The following is a 9209-nucleotide window of genomic DNA, read 5'->3' on the forward strand; positions in this document are numbered from 1 at the left end:
AAAAAAAAAAATTATATAAAAAAAAAAAAAAAAAAAAAAAAAAAAAAAAAAAAAAAAAAGACTTAAGAAGAAAATGCACCAAACAGACTCCTTTGTTCTGAGAACTGTGTTTGGCTTCACCTGTTCAAATAGAACAGTGCATCATGTTTTATGATTATTGTTTCCATACATTGTATACCCTGTTTCTTAGAGTAAATCTTTTATTTCCCCTCACCCCTCCTACTCCTGTAAGACATCCCTCAATAAATACATGTGTTTAGTAGCCACTAATGCGGCAGTCTGGAGCTGGCTCTGGCTGTAGCCGGCTGAGAACATGCTAAGGGACATTGAGGTTTTTGCCTGATTTTGTTTACTCGTGTCGCCTTCCTGTGTACCCACCCTGGCTGGAACAGGGCTTCTGGCATTGACTAAGACTCCCAAAGCACAGTCGATAATCCCCAAAATAGACAAGTGGGATTACATCCTACTAAGAAGTTTCTGTATGGCAAATGGCACAGTAATTACTGTGAATTGACAGCCCTCCGAATGGGAAAATATTTTTGTAAACTATCCATCAGATAAAGGACTGATAACCAGAATACCCAAGGAACTCAAGGAGCTGTTCTGAAAAAAAGATGATCAACCCTATTAGAAAATGGGAGAATGAGTTGAAAAAACCACTCTCTAAGGATGACATTCAAATAGCCAAAAGGCATATGAAAAAATGCTCAACATCCCTCATTGTAAGGGAAATGCAGATCAAAACAACAATAAGGTACCATTTAACCCCAGTCAGAATGACTAAGATTAGAAAAACCAAAACATGATAAGTGCTGGCAGGGGGTGTGGTGAAGGGGAACTCTCTTACACTGCTGGGGGGAATTTAAGTTGGTCCAGCCACTGTGGGGAACGATTTAGAGATTCTTAAAAAATCTACAAATAGAACTACCATATGATCCAGCAATCCCACTCCTTGGTACCTACCCAAAGGAAAGAAGAATCCTTAATCAGAAAAGTGCATGCACATCGATGTTTACTGCAGCACTATTCACAATTGCTAAGACATGGAACCAACCCAAATGCCCACAAACAGATGAATGGATTGAAAAACTGTGGCACTTACACTCTATGGAATACTACTCAGCTGTAAAAAGCAAGAAGACCCTGACTTTTTACAGAATGTGGAAGAATATGGAAGATTTACTGCTGAGTGAAGCAAGCCAGGCTATGAAGGAGAGACATTGTATGTCCCCACTTAATCTATACTGAATGACTGCATTCTATGACTGAAACCGATTGACTAAAGGATATAGAAATATAGTAAATGGTTGTGAATACCAGATATAGTGTGTGTGAGAGTGTAGAGTCTGAGGAAATACATTTAGGAGAAAAATAGAGAGGCAAAGCATTAATGGGACAAAGAAATGTGGTCTTATCTGTGGAAGATAATTTTATAGTATTATCAACTGGACTAGGGAGAAATGTACACATATTGGAATATTCACTTTATTATTATTTAAATAATAACATCATTTAATGTGTAAAAGAACAAGAAATAAAAAATAAAAATAATAAAAATTTAAAAAGGAATTTCATAAAGGAAATCAGTGTTTTCTATTAGTTAAATTTGAAGTTATTCACATTTGTTTTCCGAGCTCCTGAAAATTTATAAAGTCAGACAACTAAATCCTTCAGAGTGTCACAGCTCTCTTTTTGCTCTTTCTCCTTCATCCCCAGCCCAGTCACCTCCAGCCTGAATCCTTCTAAACTCTTGGGTATACAACCCTTTGTGTGCAGGTCCTTTTCCTCACATCTTCCAGGACAGAGGGATCAGGCCTGGCAGCAGCAGCCTGAGTTGCTGCAGGTTCTACTCTGACGGACATTGGCCTCTGGTCCAAGATTCCAGCCGTATGGAGCACAGGCCGGTGTAGTGGGTGTATGAGAAAGAAGACACCACACGTTCCAGTGGTGCCTCTCCTACTCTCCAAAGCACACAGGGGAAAAAAGAGTCACAGAAAGGCAGCCTACCAGAGGACAGGGCAATGTGACTTCCAGCAACTGCTGGAAAGCAGGACAGGGGAGTTCTTGATGAGTACAGGATTCAGGTTTGTCGCTTGTATCTTTTTTGAGGCACCCAGTTCCTATCCACTTTACCATTCGGAGTTCCTTCAAAGCACCCTTTCGAAAGGAGAGACATGCAGCTTCTGGGAGGATGAATTGGTCACAGCTTCCCATAGTGGTGGTTTCTCTCCAGCGGAACATACCTGCGACATTTCTGCAAGTGTTTCGGTTTTGTCCCACCCCAAGTCCTTCCATAATCTCCTGCTCCAAGTTAGGAATTTACCTCAGAGCTGCTGACAAGATGCCATGTAGCCCTGTCTCCATATGAGCACTGGGGTCAACACTGGGATACTCCTACACACAGCACAAACACACACACCACACACACACACCAGGCACACACATACACCATTCAAACACACCACAAATAACAAATGATAGCACCACACATACCAACCACATACACACACCAGACATGCTACACAAACATACCACACACACACATACCAGGCACACACATACACCATTCAAACACACCACAAATAACAAATGATAGCACCACACATACCAACCACATACACACACCAGACATGCTACACAAACACACACCACACACACACACCAGGCACACACATATACCATTCAAACACACCACAAGTAATAACAAACGGTAGCACCACACACACCACATACACACACCAGACATGCTACACAAACACACCACACACACCAGACACATACATATACCATTCAAACACACCACAAATAACAAACGATAGCACCACACACACCACACACACCAGACATGCTACACAAACATACTACACACACACACACTACACAAACATATCACATACATAATATATACATATACTATATACACTTTATATAAACTCAACATACATGTTCGACAAACATACCACACACATATCACATGTACACACATACCTCCCACATACACACACCAAAACATGTCGCACACATGCTATACAGACATACCACATACACATACTACATGCCCACACAGCACATACAGAAACATACACAAACACACATACACCTGCACTTAAGCAAATCAGAGAAGTACCTGAGGTGCCTTCTCTTCCAAAGCTGTGATCTTGGAGTTCCGTCTTAGTGTTACACAGAGTTCTGCCTGCTAAGGTTTGAAAAACAAAAAATTACTAGCCTTAGAACACACTTCAAGAAAATGATTGTCTATTCACACACACACACACACACACACACACACATAGAGTATATGCACAAAGATGTATAGTGGAGCTTTCCTTATATAATAAAGAAAAAGCCACCTAAGTGCCTGGCATTAAGAAATACTTAAATAACTTCTGTTTATCCATATGATGAAATATGAATTGGCTGATTTTAAAAACCTTAATTTTGCAAAAAAGCAACACACTTGAAAAATGCCCATAAAATTATCATTTGGAGGAAAAGATGTAGGATATAAAACTATAAAATGATAAAATTCTCCAAAAGGTTAATAATATTTATTCTTTAATTTTGGTATCATGAGTGTTTCCAATCCTACCTTTAGACTCTGCTGTATATTCTAGGTTTTATATGAATATACTTTTAATCAGAAAAGAACAAAAACCATAATAGAAAGGTAAGGAGGACCATGGCTCTTTCATTTCTTTATATCTTTCCACCCTCACCCTAGTCCTCCTCTGTTAGAGTTTCTTGACTTCTTCCTCTGCCCACTTAAAAACTGAGCATTGCTGGATCTGAAATCTAGCCCAGATCAAACTTACTTTTCCTCAAAAAGAGAAGATGCTCTGGGTCAATTCTTCTCCTATTTTCTCCTCCACTGCCCATTGCACGGGAGTTCAACACAGAGAACCTGGACAGATATTGTAACCACGTCTTCAACGGCACCATGACTCCTAAGGATGAGACTGCTTTCGTCAGGGTGAAATTTCAGGAAAGAGAGATAGAGGAAGAGAGAGGGCAGGATGATCTGAGAGTCAGGCTTCCCAGAGGTAATTCATTCAACTCATGCAGCAATGAGCGAGGAACACAAGCCTGTTCCCACATGCTTGGAACTCTGGCCTGTACCCCTGAGCTGTGCGTTCTATTTACCCTCTTGGTGAGCTGAACATATAAGGTGCTTTAGCTGAAAGAAGTGGCATGAATTTACTTATTTATTAGATTCTCATGATGCATCCATTGTGTCTGTCTCTGGGACACTTCAAATTATAAATCAGATACATACCCAAGCAGACAAAACACGTAGATGTAGTCCTGTATGCAGGCCGGCCCTGAGCACAGGGTGGGTGGTAGGCTGGCAGGTACAAGACAACTTCCTTTCCCTAGAAGTTCAGTTGATTGTTTAGCAATTTACAAGCACTCACTCAATTAGAAAGAAGAAAGCCAGACATCAGGATGGAAATTCCCATCTTCTCAGGGCTTTCTTGCCCCCATAGCAAAACTGTGACGTGTGACTGTTGCTGAGATTCAGAAACCTCACAACTGTAGCCAACTGAGGGAGTTGAAACTCATTCAAATCCACCCTTCCCAGGCAGTTTTCTTTGGTCTTCTTTCTCTTATCCTCCTCTCCCTCCAAACCTGGTCCTCGTCCCTGCCCCTCCTCCCACAAACAATAAATCATTTAACAAAGAGCATGGCTTTGTTTTTGTTTCATCTCTCACCTCTTTTACAATATCCTGGGCTGAAATGCCACAGGGCTCATCTCTGATAAATATTAACATTAAGTCTCTCTCCTTCCAGAGCTCCCTTCCCCTGCCTCCTACTTTCCTCTTCCCTGTTCTCACACCCCCACAATGGCTTCTTTCCTCATTTGCCTGCTGCCTTTCCCAGACAGAGGCAATGTGTTAACGTGTCTCCACATGACACAAAGAAAGGTGCCTTTGTTATACCTGCAAGATCCTAAATATTCAATTACTGCCATTTTCCCAGACCAGCTTCTTGGCAGCAGGCTCCTCTTTAATTAAATAGGCTTTGTAAGTTTCCCCCAGGAGGCTGATCAGAGCTAATTTGTGAATGGAGACTAATTTGGGGTGTTGCCTCTTGGATAAAAGGGTGACTTCAAGGTAACTGAGCCTTGAAAGACAACTTGGCAAAATATTATGTGTTTTCTTCAGGCGCAGATCATCTTTTGGAAATGACGGCTATTCTCATGTTCCATATCTTGAGCACAGACCAGTGACTGAATACAAATTGGCCCAGATTGTATTTTTTTCCAGCCTAAGGAGAGCTGGGTCACATTCGTGATGCTCCAGCTGCAGGAATTGTTCTTCGGACAGTGCTGAAGCACAAAGACAATTTGATTTCAGCCTCTCGGAATGAGCCTCAACCAGGAGTGCCTGACTGACCTTAAAAGGCATCAGAACTTGATCTTCAGAAAAGAGTGAAGCATTTCACAGGTGAAGTGGCAGCATTCTTGGCAAAAGTAAACAGTTCTGGCTTGCAGAAATCCTGCTTTGCTGCATTTGTTACTGCATGGACACAGTTAACTCTGCGTGGTCAGACGATAACCCTAACATTTCTTTGTGATCTGCCCATGGGAAGTGTCGTCTTATGGGATTTCTTTAGTATTCCCCTCTATAGTGGTTCTTTAGCTGCGCACATTTGGGGTCACCAAAATTGGGGGGGGTTCAACTTATCCCATTTACCTTTCCCCATATTGCAGGACTAGAGAATCAATACCTGGTTGCCTATTTTTGTTCTCTTTACTCTAAACTTGATATAAATTTAAGGGTAATTGTATATTGCAAGTTCTACCATTGGAAATCACTTTTATGGTACAGTTGGTTACAGACTCTAGAATAGTTAATAAAATCACAGCCAATAAAACTTATCACAGAATTAGGGGAAAGGTCAAATTTGAAGTCAGAAAGTGGACTCTGCAGACATTGTGACCAAAAAGCCAATAAAATGATAAAATTGTATTTGTCTTTTAAAAAGAAAAAACAGCTAATTTATTATCCCATTATTTTTTAAAGTTTGTTTATTTATTCCTTCCATGAGTGAAACAAAAAGAGAGAGACCGTGTTCCCATTTGACTCCTAATTGTGTGATCTACCCCTAGCCTCAGCTAACCCCAGATCATGGGCCTGTAACATACCTGCTTTACTCAAAGGAGTCTCCAGACTCAAAACAAAAACTTTCTCAAGTTAGTCAGCTTTTCAAAGTGTGACATTTTACTCCTGTGCAACTTCCTGGATCCATATGGCTCTGTTTTTATCGATTTAGAAAGTATGTATCAAAAGCATTTGTCCCATGCAGTTTTCCATTATCAATTCCAAATTGACCATTACTTGTTTATATCTGTTAAATTTGCAGAAGATGATTGCTTGTAGACAATGTTCCTTTGAACTATGTGTTCAGATGGGAATATGAGGCATGTAAGGTTTAGAAGTTGAGAAACACAGGAAAAACAAGAAAGGGGATTTGGGGTGCTTTGAACATTACCAACAATGATACTAGAGAAGGTCTTGATGACAAAGATGAAGTGGGAGGTTAAAGCTGGCTGCTTAAATAACTGTTTCAATCAGAATCCCTAATGTTTAGTTTATTTTATTTACCAAACTATTTCCATCTTGATGTTACTCTATTTGGTCTGTTATCGAAAATACCATGTGGAGTTGGTCAAGAGCCAAGCATGTATGCTTAAACACCGAACACAACTCTTAGTCTTGGTCCCTACAGAAATGGCAGACCTGAGATTTGGAGTGAGATTTTACTGAGTCCAAAACCCCACTCTCAAAGTAATAATGCCTCCTTAGATTATCTCTCAAAGAGAGAGATTTCACTTCATCTGTTATTCAGTTCAAATATACAGATTAAATTTTGGAGTAACATCAAAAACATTCTCCTGCCACTTTTTCTCTCACAATCATAGATTTCTAAGGAACCTAGAGGATATTTCAGCAAATGATACCTGTACCTTGGGAAATTTAAGAGAATTTAGCAAAGGAGCCAAGATTTATTAGCTGGGTGTATACAAATCAGTATTTAAGCATGTAAGTGTCATCATAAATTGAGCAACATAAGCCTTGACACACCTGTCACTCCTTCTTTGAGTACTGGAGGCTTACTCATTCTAGAAAACCCAGAATCAAGGGACTAAAGAGTCAAGTTCAAGAAATGATTGATTAAGACTTCTGAGAAAACAATGAGAACAGAGAACATCTACTTATTGCCTCTCCTTCTAGAAATTCCACAAATAACAGTAAAAGTTTTTTTTTTTTAAATGTAAATGCAAGAGAGAGGGAAAGGACACAATAGCAACAGACTTTCGAATGCTGGAAAGCAAATGAAAATTTGGTCATAAAACTTCTGACTGACTTTGCAGAATCCTCCAAAAGCTCAGGAAGTGGTAACACCAGGTAGTTTTGGAAGTTGAAGTAAAGATGAAACTAAAGACAGAGAATCAAATGGACTGTTGGTTGGCTGGAAAAGATGGTTACCACCCCCATCACCACCACACACACATGCGCACACGCACACACACACACATACACACACGCACGTAGCTTCCCAAAATACAAGCATTAAGAAGGAGACTCCAGACCCGTCGAAGGTGAGAAATCATAATGAAAACGGGTTCATATACCAGTGTAGAACTTCTCTAACCCTCATCTGGTTGACTCGCCAAATGCTAAAAGCTGGGATATACAACTTGGCTTAGACATTTATTCTTTGGGTAAGATGACCAGCTCAGGAGAGAGAGAAAAAAATCAAGGATACCACCATTTAGGATCTCCCCCAAGAAAATGAAGTAATAAGATCACCTTGCAAATGAAGGCTACAGATAAAGAGCCCCTCCCATGCACATACAGTTCTAGTAATAAACTTTTAAGCATTTTGTGCTTAAATAAGAACAAGTCAAGGATCCCCAGACATCTGAGGAAAGCACACAACTAAAATACAAAGACTTAAACAAACCAGCTTCTAAAAGTAACTTAGAGGAAATAAAGACCATACAAGAGAGTAAGGAAAAAGTGTTTAATTAACTTTAATATTTTTAGAGAAATAAGGAAATATATAGAATCTGTGAAACAAAAATAGAATGTATACACAATAGACATTTGGGATACGTAAAATGTATTTTATTCATATGATAGAATTCTATGCTGCATTAAGACCATGAAATTATTGTTACGTGTTACAGAAAATCTCACTAACAGAATATTGAGTGAAAGCTGTCAGACACATAAGATTAGATATTCTACAATTCCACTTGAACAATGTTTTAAAAAAGTTAGAATGTAAGAAGTCAGCATAGTTGCTATACTGTTGAAGGAAGGCGCAGAGAAATCTGATAAGTTTCTAACATGGACATAAAAATAAAAGTCTTTATTCAAAAGATCAAGAATATGAATGATATCAAGTTTCCCAGCATCAATTGGAAGCTGAAAGATAATGGAGCAATGCCTTCAAATTTCTGAAGGAGGTGCCAGCCCATGGCAAGGTGGTTAAGACGGCTGGATCACACATGGCCGACTGTAAGTCTCAGATTAGGTGACTTGAGAAGCATGCTGTCCTGTGTGTGTGCATGCTTGAAATCCTGAAGGGAGGGGAGAGATGGAAGAGACGAGATTGCTGTGTTACCATTCCCAATGCAGAAGAGAGGTGTCTTCTCTTTCTTCCTCTCTCACTGTCTCTCTGTCTCTGGTGAGTCCAGGTACCCTCTGGCCAAACAAACAAACAAACAAAAAAAAAAACTACTTGTGAAGAAAAGGGATTTCATATCCAGCCAAGTTATCAATTAATTATGAAGTTACACTAATTTTCAGACATACATGGCCCTTAAGGATTTATCTTCTAATTACATTTCTCCAGAAAGCTACTGGAAGCTCTTAGCAGCTATGCATTGGAAATTACCCAGAAAATAACAGTCCAGAGCGAGCACAAGGTAATAGGTAAGTGGCAAACTAGAGGGACAGAGCAGGGCACATTTTCAAAGGCTCTGAGAGAGGTGGTCAAGAAAGTGAACTGATAGACTCAAGGAAAACTTTTCCACAATTAGGGGGGTAAGTTTAGCTTTAAATATATACACATATTTATATATTTATAGTTTATAAACATATATGTATACATTCATATAAACATGCATGTATATAATATGTATATTATATAATATCATGTTTATATACATATAACAATATAAATCAATATAAATATAT

At 39.3% G+C, this 9209-nt stretch overlaps 1 pseudogene; it reads left to right on the top strand.

Moving 5' to 3' along the window:
- The window catches only part of LOC102475578 (cytosolic purine 5'-nucleotidase-like), a 56560-nt pseudogene extending 54650 nt beyond the window's left edge, over positions 1–1910 (top strand).
- Positions 1911–9209: the final 7299 nt, after the last annotated feature.

Source organism: Tupaia chinensis, unplaced genomic scaffold (genome assembly GCF_000334495.1).
Source record: "Tupaia chinensis unplaced genomic scaffold, TupChi_1.0 Scaffold000619_1, whole genome shotgun sequence".
Lineage (NCBI taxonomy): Eukaryota > Metazoa > Chordata > Mammalia > Scandentia > Tupaiidae > Tupaia > Tupaia belangeri.